The sequence below is a fragment of the Crocodylus porosus genome, unplaced genomic scaffold (assembly GCF_001723895.1).
Source record: "Crocodylus porosus isolate Cpor-Errol unplaced genomic scaffold, CroPor_comp1, whole genome shotgun sequence".
Classification (NCBI taxonomy): domain Eukaryota; kingdom Metazoa; phylum Chordata; order Crocodylia; family Crocodylidae; genus Crocodylus; species Crocodylus porosus.
Genome location: NW_017728947.1, coordinates 12,834,448 through 12,846,145, shown reverse-complemented (window position 1 = coordinate 12,846,145; position 11,698 = coordinate 12,834,448).

Here is an 11,698-nt window from a genome sequence, read left to right as displayed (position 1 = left end):
GCAGCTAGGATCTGGAACCAACTTCCAAGAGAAGTGGTGCAGGCTCCTACCCTGGGGGTCTTTAAGACAAGGCTAGACAAACACCTTGCTGGGGTTGTTTGACCCCAGTAGTCTTTCCTGCCATGGCAGGGAGTTGGACTTGATGATCTGCTCAGGTCCCTTCCGACCCTACCAACTATGAAACTATGTTTAGAAGTTCAGGCTTAGGTTTTGATCATTAGCATTAGGGCAAAATGCAAGAGTACATGCCATACTCAGAAGTACTGTTCACTAGTAATGTTCTTGGGGTTACAGTTTAGGACTTTGAATCACAGGTAATGCTTCTGTTTCCTGTGTTCCCACCAGTTAGGCAGGTGAGCCTCTCTCTCTGCCTCTCATTTCTCCTGGCCATTCCAAAATAGGGACATAATTGTCCTCTCCTCATGATACTAGGGATGCATTTTGAAGTCATGGTGGCAGGTACTAGAAATATGAAAAAAATATTATTTTCAATGTTTGAAGGCTAGAATCACTTTTAGTCAAAGAGTCAAAATTAGACTGCAAGGACATATGTTTTGGTTAACACTTTATTGCTCATCATGCCTTTCAGTGACTTCCTATACCTTACCACAGGAAAGCATGCCATCTTAAACGTTATCATCTGTGATTTGCATAAAGAATGTGGTTGATCACCTCAATACATGTAGGGATAGTTCATTCTCGATAAGCCGGACTATTAATTTGTCGCTGCAAATGATTAACTATGATCTGATTAAATCTGATTCCTTAGGCCTAATAAGGAGTTCCCTTTATGTCACATCCCCTTTCACCCCCATGTTCATGTTGCATGCAGAAAGTCAACCTGAAAGGGCAAGGTAGAGGAAAGCCCAGCACAGATTATGGTTTTGTCTTTTGATCAGAGCACAGCAAATGTCCAGTTGTTTCATGTAAAATGTGTGAGCAAAATTGTGTAATGTCAGTATAGCCCTGTTCCTATATGTCTATTAGGTAAGGTCCACCTACTGTGACCCACAGTTGTAAGAGGGAGAATAGGTTTTCTTTAAAAAAAAAAGAAAAAAGGCAAGAAAAATCCAGAAGGAAAACACAATCCCGAGTTTTTGTCTGAACATTGTGCATTTGCTTAATAGAAACAAGTGCTGAAGTGCAGGCTTGCTATTGAATAATCACTGACACTGAAGAACAGAACACGAAAGCCTTTTGATGGTGTTATAGTCATCACTTGGCATAAATATTCATTCAAGGAATCGGAGCAGAGTAAATGGCATTTTAGACTCTAATAATCTAGTATTAGCAGATAGCCTTTTTACTGCTAAAGATAACCACAGCTTAATCAGTTTAGTGACCACTGGCATATAGTATGACATTTAAGCTTTTGCCTCAGTCCCTGCATTCAGAATAAGACTCCCAATGACCCTTCTGCTTGAGCCTTAATGATTCTTACTTAAAGTCAAACAGAATCACTGCAGCACCATGATGCTGACAAAACACATGCAACTTGCTTTAACTTAGGAATTATTCGCCATTTGCCTCCTTATCTTAGATCAAAGTGGTATTTAGACTCTAGATTGTAAGTGTAAAAATTTAAGGTCTTTTTGTGGTCCAATGGCTGCTAGTGACTCAGTTTGATTTTGAGATAACAAAGTTCCTTTCCATTCCTCTTTAACACTGTAGTTATCTCTGTGCTGATTCTCCTTCCAGTATGATTTTTACATCTGTTTTTTAGATGGATGCTATACTTCCCTGAACCACATTAGCTTTATTGAACACTCGGCTATCGACAATCCAGCTCTTCTGATTTCATTTCTTGCCAAACGAGATAATCTAATGTTAACAGCAGTTTGTTACCTTGTTGTTAGCTTAATTTACTTTACAAGAAATGCTGTATTTGCATCTCAACCCTCTCTCACTAGTCTGTACATGGTAACCCTTTCCCCCTTGTGCCAAAACAGCTATTTATTTTGCTAAGCGCAATAAGCAGAATGCATCTTTTCTATTACTGTTGAAAGTTAGTGTTACAGGCAGAGGGATCGTAATGAGCACTTTCACTAATTGGCTGGGAAGTGAAACAGTTTTTAAAGGAGTCTTTCAAAGTGAGAGCTATAGAATGAGGATCTGTGCATATAACTGGAAATGCAGGATTCTGACTAAGACAAACACAGTACTGCTCTTCCAGTAATATTGCTGAATTGTAGGCTGTAGTTTTTCCCTTGTGGCAAACATATACAGTAAATGTCTTTAGTATGGAAATAAGTAGACATATGGGCACAACAGCAGACATTTCTAACATCAACAGATTCCTGAGGCATTTATACACTGCTTCCATGTTAGCCTTCATCTTGTGCATTAGGATTTTCTCAGATTTATCTACCGGCAAAGCAAGTGTCTGTCTTTTCACTGGTACATTCTTATAAGAGAAAAGGGCAAGCAATCCAGATGCTGAAAAGCAATTTCCAGGGCGACCCAGATTCTAACCATTAGAAGAGTCTTAGATGTGAAAATGATTCTCAGGCTTTAATACTATGCCACCTTGGGCAGCGATCTCAAGCTAAGCAGGGTCATATCAGAGAAGGCCTCCTGAAGACCTCCAAGTCAGAACCCAACTGCTACAGGAAATGCTATTGGTAATTCAACATTTAGTATTCATGCCTTCCAGTCAGTAATAGCCCCCTGACCCCAACATCTTGTTAGGGGGAACTGCGTTGTTGTATGATGTTCTGGCTACTTGGGAGTGTTAGTCCCTGACCTAATTTTGGATTAGATAATGATATTCTGTGTATCTAAATTTTTTGTCCTTTCACTTTCTATTTGGGCATTATTATTGGTCTACCTGTTCTAAAAAACTCATGTAGTACTGCTGTTTGCTTTGGCTTTCTGTTTTATGGGGAAAGGGTATATTTAGTTACAGGTCAAGTGTTCCACACAGATTGTGTGATATCCTTCTGGAAGGAAGGGGGATCATGAATGTATGATGCTGTAGAATAACAAAAAATATCCTATGATTGCATACAAATAAAGTCATCCCAGCACAGCAATTAAAACAGCCAGATGCAGTTCTTAAATATGCAATTCCCACTTACTTCAGTGTGTTGCATACATGAGCTGTATCTGCGACCTGAGTTTGGCCAACTGACTTTTATGTAAGGCATTCCTTAACCATATAGCATAGCCAGATATAACAGCCTAGTTTTCACAGAAGCACTGCACTATGTTATTGCCGCCAAAAGTACATACACAGTTTGTGTGATTCAAATAATGAATTTCAGGATACTAGAGAGCTTTTACAGCAGCAATTTTGGGTTTGACCCCATCACTTCATGTTCATCTGACTGTCTGATACTTTCTGTAATTTATTTTCAACCAATTTACTTAGTATGGAAGAAAACCTCTGTGGTCTGAATTTGAAGTAACCCCTCTAAGACCTGGTTTTAAAGATTACCAGCAAATGTCCATCCAAACCTCCCTACTTTCCAGTGTATTCGGTTCTTTTAATAAGAGAGGATGCTTACCTATTTTTGTTAGGTCATCTACAAAGTGCTTAACTTCCTTTAGCACTTCAAGTAGTTATCAGGACCAGATGGTATAGAACTGCTCCTTAATTTATACATCTGTTTTAGAGCCTCCTATTTTGACATATCAGTCCCTGGTTGCCTTGTTTGACCTGGAAAGAGTCAGCCCTAAACATCATCTTTGATTAAGATGGATACAAAGAATTAATTTATCTTCTGTTTGATACCTTTATCCCCCTTAATTGCTTCTTTGACTCTGGTGCTCCAACAGAATTACTGATTCCCAAGCAGGCTCTTTTGTTTTTACATTTTGGCTCTTGGAAATCAGGAAGGATTTTGATGTTAGATTTGATGTGGTGTTTACATTCATGTAATGGGGTACATACAGTCCACGTGTCAGCAGCCTGGGAAGGATCTTACCTTCAGCAACTGTGACTAAGCAGCCAATTAGAAGCAGCTGCTATAAAAGGCTGCGACTCAGACAGAAAGGGAGCTTCTTGATGGAAAGAAGTTGTGGAAAGGACATGGTAGAAAGCACATGTGGTGTAGGGAATATATAAACAAGTAAGGCAAGAATCAGTGAAAGAGAAATGAACAGCTCTATGGTATTTAATGCTAAGTCCTTGGATTGGAGCTCAAAAATTCCCTTCTCCACAAGGTGATGCAATGGCTCAAGGTAAAATGGCTACTCAAAAAAATCATAGTATTAGAACAGATGTAGAGGGTTACATAGCCCATCCCCCTGCACAGGTCCAGGATGCACAGGATGGCGTCTAAGCCATCTCAAGCTTAAGGACTAGTACACCTTAAATGAGGGAGAGGCCCCAAGGCTGGATATATGACTCCCTGGATTTGGGAGTGTGAGTTGAACTTTCTGTTCACCTGAGAGGAGCAGAAAGGTGAGAGGAGCTTGTCCTGAAATTATACACCCAGAAGGGATCCCAGATGACAGCAGAACTACTCTACCAGACCTGGCAATAGGGAGGTACTATGGAGCCTTAGGCTGAGTTTGACGTATTTACTCAACACTGTTATTTTTCTAGAATGTATCTCTGTGACTTCAACCTGTCACTTTGCGCTATTCACTTTGTCTGTGCTGTTCTTTCTCCTCAGCACTGCTCGGGTTGACTTGGGAGTGGGGGAGGAAAACTACCATAATTATTGGTGCTAGAGTCTATGTTGTTCCTTTATTTTTGCTACTGGCTCTCAAAGGACAATAGCACTAGTTAGTGGAAACTAGGAAGGAACTCGGATGGGATGGTTTACAGCATCAAAACTAGTTTGATATCTGCTGAGGGGTAAATGTATAATAATTCAATGTATTCAATACTGGTTATGACTAAAAATGACTCTTCTTATGCAGCAGTTTCTCCAATAGTCAGACTTGTTTTGTTAGGACTTGTGAAGCTACCAGCAACTAAATACATATGAGTCATATTTTCAACCACGGCTCTGGAATAGGCTTCAGATGGTAACTTATATGGCAAAAGGCTCAAATTGTCAGTCACCTGAAAATGTATGTTTTCTCCCCACAGTGGTTTGGATACTTATAATAATTGATTTGCTGTAAGTACACTTTTTTTCTCTAATGGAGGAGACATATTCCACTTAAAAGTTGCAAGATTAAAAAGGCTGCTACCAGAGCAAGTGTCACAGCCTTGGTTGAGCACCCCCTGCCCAATAGTCTCCAGACTACTCTTTAGGTCCCACTAATCTGTGCTTTTAAGCCTCCCTTCTGGGTAGTCTTCGGGTGGTGCCAGTCCTTGCCTTTTCTAGGCCAGGTTGTCTGCTTCATGGAGGTGAGGAGTCCTGTTTCTCGCATCCCCATCCCACAAGGCCAGGGCTGACCCTCTTCATATTCATGCTGATAAGATAAACCCCTTGTCTCAGAACTCCAGCCTTCTTGACGGCGTGGCTGGCAGCTTCTCTCCAGGTGTGTGGAGTAGTTGAAGCACATAACTCCGACTTTGCAAAGGTTTCAGACCCAGTTGTTCCTTGCTAGGCACAGCAGAACTCTGCAGACCTTAGGGCTTGCTTCCACCATGCAGTAAGCTAAAGTGTAAATTTGCACTGCACTATCTATTTCTGCAATAACTCTCTCTGTGGGTGCTTTTAGTATGCATTAAGACTGCATTTTCTTCTTTTTGAATACTGGGATTAAGACACCTCATGCTAAGAGTGCCCAAAAAGTGAGTTAGTGGAGAGTAGCTAGTGAACTTGTAACATAGAAGTAACGTCCCTGTGTAGGCAAATTCCTAGACAAAGCAATAATAGACTTGTATGCTGTTCCCTAGCTCAGTGCTCTCATAACAAGAGCTCTTTGGGTTTAGGTCAAGGCCCGCTAGGACAGTGATTCTTAATCCAGGTGCTAGAGCACCTTGGGGTGATATCCTTTTTAAGGATGCTGCAGAATGCTTCAATAGTAGCACTATTAGGTGTTCAAACATCTACACGTGATCCAAATAGGAGTCCACAGGGTCAAAAATATTCTGACCTGTTGTGGGATTTTTTAAAAGAATTATTGTGTCCATAGTCAAAAAATGAGTGCAACATAAGACCTGCTATTTTCTGAGTGATGCCTCAAGTCTACTGAAGGATTCCCGCAAATCATGGCATTAGCCTGTCTGACCACATGCAGTCAATACCTTATGTCCTCCAAAATGGACAGTGAGCAACTTTCTATTACACTCTAAACTGACTGCCAGACAAAGCTGATTAGAGAGTGCCCTACCATGTGATCAGTTTAACTCCATTTCAGCAGGGGTAAAACTTCACTAGTTAGCTTTCCTTTGGAGGACTAAGAGCTTACACATAGGCAGTTACTGCAGAGCAGCTATTATCATAAACCTCTGTCCTCTGTCATGGGAACTTTTGTGTGTTCTTAGTCACTACTCCGTTTATTCAGTTCAGACTTGGAAAATATGTTTGCTGTGGGTGTTGAATAGAAGAGATGGTGATCAGCTCTTGATGACCCTGGAGGGTTACCGTGTTCCAGGATTTTGTTCTTGCCTTCTGTAAGTTTGTAGTGCAATATGGAGGCCAAATAGAGCAGATGGCAAACTGGGTGTACACTCAATGGGGAGTCTGTTGGCTGCCATTGAAATAGACTTCTGTTTGGTTTGGGAGAAATTTGTCTTCCCAAATTACCATAGTAAGTCTTTGGGGGATGTAAAATGACAAACCGGACGAGAGTTAAATATCCAACTCCCAGTGAAACAGAATGGAAGGTGATGTCCTTTAAAATTCCAACCTTAAATTTCCATGAAGGGTGACCTTCATAAAACCAAGCTAAATGTTTACAGGGCAAATACTGTGAAATGATTTTTTTTCAGGCAATTAAGCTATATTAGCAGTGGTTAGCTCAGGAGTGAAAATAAAGGTTAAATAGGAAATGACCCACTTCAACCGGTATCAGGCTACCACTGAACAAACTGTACTGAGTGGCTAGAGCAAACAGAAGTTGCTGCATGAACTGGTCAGAAACATTAAGCATCTGAACACAAAGTTGGAATGTGGAAATATAGTACCTTCCACTGCCTTCTTTTCTTGTTAAAATTGCCTGCCTGCTGCATGGGGATGCTATTAATCTAAACACTTTTTCTCTGTAAATAGACTTTATTTTTATCTTTAAAAAAGTGTGGTAATAACAACTGATACGATTTCTCATTCCATTCCAGTGTTGGCAAATGATGACGTTTAATTTTGTCTGGCCCAGTAGGGTATTTAGCGATAGCACATTGCACTATTATGCAGGAGACATGGATCGGGGAGTGAGCTAAGAGCTCTGCAAGCAATTTAGACAATGCGTTTAGCATAACGTATGAAATATGGAGCATGGCAAAGTAATGTACAAAGGGGACGTATTCCAGAGATGGTGGATGTACTTCTATATCATTCCTGAAAAGTCTGAGCAAACACGAGGTATAACCAACTTGTAAATATCTGAATGTCACTGAAGATGAAACCCAGTTACCCACAGAGCATGCGACTGTATCACTTCCTTCACAGCTACCTTTTCAATGCCAAGTTGGGAAGTTTGGTCTTACCTGCATGAATATATCCTTGCAGGTGAATAGTACAAGAAGAACAGACAGGGAGTTCCATTGCTCTTTAAACCTAATTCTTCTTACTAAATTCTTTTGAATTCCTAATACATTGATTCTCAGTCAGGGTGCTGGAGTACGTAGGGGGGAGTCTCTAGATCTTTGGAAGAGTGCTCTATTGTGTGAGAAGCTAAATGAGATTTTAGGAGATTAAACTAAGCAGATAAGCTCCAGCTCATGCTTGTACCTGCCTGGGCCACCCTCCATTCCCACTGCCAGGCCCCTCTGCAAGGAAGCAAGTACTGTAATCCATAAATTAGGTTTTTAAAATGGGATGCTACTTGGTTAACAGAAGTTATGGAGGGGTGCCTCAAGTCTAAGGGGAGGTAACCTTGAATCCAAAAGGTTTGGGAACCACTGTCCTAATACAATAAAATATGTTGCCTACATTGTAGCCAGACTATTAAGAAGGCACTAAAAACTTGCACATTTCAATGAAATAATAAAATCAAAGGACATCTTCCTTTTTTTTTTTTTAAGGGAAAAGGTCTATATTTATACAGAAAGGGCTCTCATGACTTAGCATACAAAACCTGAACAGGGAATGTAGCCAAAGTTTTGAAATATCCATCTAAATTTGCAAGGTTGTTTATCCTAAAGATCCCCATGCTTGATGAGGTTTTGCTTGCCTGCTGTGAGAATCTGTTCAGCACACAGCAATGATTTCACAGCAATAAGAGAGTTTTCTTTTCTTTTTAGTTTTCATCTGTCACTTCCAAATCAGTGTATAACTTCAGCTTTACGGTGAGACTCCAGAGAAGGTTGAGTGTTTCCTGTACCTTGGAAGCCATCTCTCACACAAAGGTGACATGAACATAAATCCAACATTGCTTTAGAAGTGCAAGTGCAGCCTTTGAGCAATGCAGAAATCTAGAACTCGTGGTTCAGAAATGATACCTTTTATTAGACCAACTAGGAAATCGCAAAAAAAATTCTCATTTTTTGTAAGTTCTTGGGCTCAAAGGCCTTTCATCAGGCTCTGGGAAAATTTAAAGTTGGTAAAAAGTCCCCCATGAGGAAATGGGTGTTCAAAGATCATGACATCAGATCTGAAACTAAGCTCATGGTTTATCAAGGAGTCATGATCTCCCACTTTACATACCAGGAGACACCTCAAGTGGCTGAAGAAGTGCCATCAGCACTGCCTGTGGAAGTTCCTTTGAATCCAGTGGGAAGACAGACACACCAACATTAGCATCCTCTCACAAGCAAACACCACAAGCATGGAGGTGATGATCATCCAACATCAACTTTGCTGGGCCAGCCATGTCATCTAAATGTCTGACTCCAGACTCCAAAAGTAAGTCTTATTCTCTCAGCTCAAGAGGATGGCAGAAAAAGCACTTCAGTGACATCCTCAAGGCCAACTTGAAAAAAAATGTAACTATGGCATCAGTTTATGAGAGACTATTGCCCAGGACTGCCCCAAATGGAGGCGAAGTCTGCTACAAGGATCTCGGTGCTTAGAAACCTTACAAGAACAGGAGATGGAAAGCAGAAGCGCAGAAACAGCATGTTGCAGACTGAGCCAAGAATCTGGAAACACCCACCCTGGACAGAAACATGTGCCTGAGTTGCAACACAGTCTGTCAATCCCAGATCGGCCTGGTCAGCCCTCTTAAGACCCACATATAAAGCAATCGTGGAAGATAATCATCCTCAACTGCAAGAGATTGCTGCTAGATAACTTCAGCACAAATGGTGTAGGGATTTTGTTTGTTTGTTTTCTTTCACCCATAAGTACACTGTAAAATGACCAGGTCCTGCTGTCAAAACAGTGAATACTGTGTTTTACTTGGAAACACTGTGCACTGTAACATCCATCCTCCTGTACTGCCAGAGAAAATAGGTGTAAAGAGTGTGTGGAGAAGGCTAATAGTGATTCAACTAAGCCAAATTCAGTGGTTACTAGAAGTGGGAGGAATTACTGAGGGAGAGGAGTTGGGTTATGGCAAGAGTAATAGGATCCCATGATATTGTTTATACTAAAGAAAAGCCCCAGTTCAGCATTCAATAGAGCTACACTGGTCCTGACCAAGAAGCTTAGAAGTGCAGAACTATGGATCAACCGAGTTCATCAAGGTAAGGCTTTACCTCTTCACTTGTTCTGTATGTGACTGTAACTGTTTCACTGTTTCTATATGTGATCTCAGCAGGTTAGTGCTTGATTGTAGGCAAGACCCAACAAGCAGACATCTAAGCCAGACCTTTCTTGGCTTTCTGAGACAGTGCAATCACACCAATAACTTGTAGTGGTGTCCATCTGCAACACCAGGGTAACTTCAAGGTCAGCTTAATGTTCTGCAAGCTGCAAAACCAAGGGGGTTGGAAGAGTCAGGTACACTTGTCTAGTCTTGTATCCAGAATAACTTTATGATCCCAACCAATGAGAGGCAACCTTTTCGGCAAGTGGGCCACAAATTAGCCCTCTATCCTCCCCAAGTGCCACTCAAATTCTCTTCTCCTGCCTGGTGTGCTGCTTTGCTTTCTGCTCCCAGCCTGACCTGCTGTTATGTCTGCTCCCTGCCTGATTTGCTGGTGTGGTTTTCAAAAGTGCCCAGATGCCTAATTTTCATTGCTTATCTATATATTTAGGTGCCTAATAAACTGTTGGCTTTTTCTGTGCTGCAGTTCCACTTAGACAGAGATCCTGGGGAATGGTGGCAAAAGGCCATGAAATTAGAGAGACAGAAGCTGGTTATCGGAAAGAACCTGATATGGCTGAGACTACTTTTTAGTCCTGGAGCCAGTCATTCCTTTTCCTCTGCACTTCAGCTAAAGCACCTGGCAGGGAGCAGAGGGAGGTGGAGACAATTATATTTATTGTTCTGAAGATACAGATTTCTAGTAAGAAACTAGGGACAGGATGGTATCCCCTTTGGGGACCAGACTACATGTTTTTAAACACCTTCCTTTGTCCATGGACAAAAGACAAAGCTAACACATTTTAACAATGCAGCTGTTAAAACACAGTTAAGTGTCATTTTTCTCGTACATATGGTGCTTGTGATAATTGAGGTTCTAACTGGTATATACCTAGGAAACTAAAGGCTAAGAATACTGAAATTGTGACACAAATCTCCCTGATCTTTGGAGTACATATTTAGGATCACCTCGATACTTTCAAAATAGTTTACCTTTACATAGCTGGTCTTTCCAACCTTTTTATCTTTTCTTATTCATAATGATTCCAGCAGAATTATGTGAGTGTAATAATGAAGCCAGGTATCTGCATGCTGATTTTGTAGCTTGATGAGCAGATGACTTTTGTAGGGGATACCATAAGGTTATATACAAGCATCAAGTCTGCACAGAAGCTACTTCGCTTATTCATAGGATGCAGCCCTCTAGCTCCTTTTCTCTTTGCTTTCCAAAATGTAACAAACAGTGCAATGGTGTCCTGGGGAAAATTTCCCTGGAAGGTGTGTGGATTTTTTTGTTTGGTTCTTTGTTTTATTGCATGGACAACATGAGAAATTTTGCAGCCAACCTTCATGTGCCTGAGTAAGCTTAGTCCAAGGCAAACAAAACAGCATTAAATTTTGGCCCTGGAAACTAAGCACACGGTGAATAAACCATCTGCATGTTTGCAGTAAGAACATTAAAAAGGAAATCTGTGGACTGATGTTGCCATTCATTGTACTTTCCAGCAAAACATTCAAAAAATTTATCACTGCAGCTGGCTCTGTTAGCATGTCCTGCCTTGGATTTTCTTTCTTTAAAAATAATTATGTTCAATAGATATGTGCTGCTATTCCCAGAATGCAATACACAAACATAAATGAACTGAGGGGAGGAGTAAGTTCATCTCACCATGGATATGTGGACTGGTGGTCACGTCTGAGTTATACTGGCTCACTGGGGAATATTTCAGTGCAACTTATATGTCCAGATCCTATCATGCAAATAAAATGACCACAAATAGGAGACGACAAAAAAAATTGAAGCATGGCTCACCCTCAACTTCTAGTACTGGTTTCATTGTGCTAAACAGCATGATCATAAATGTATTACAGGTTCTAGGATCTAACATGCAGACAAAGCTTGTAGGAACAATATTCAAATGGTTTTGGCTTGTTTTGGAACAAC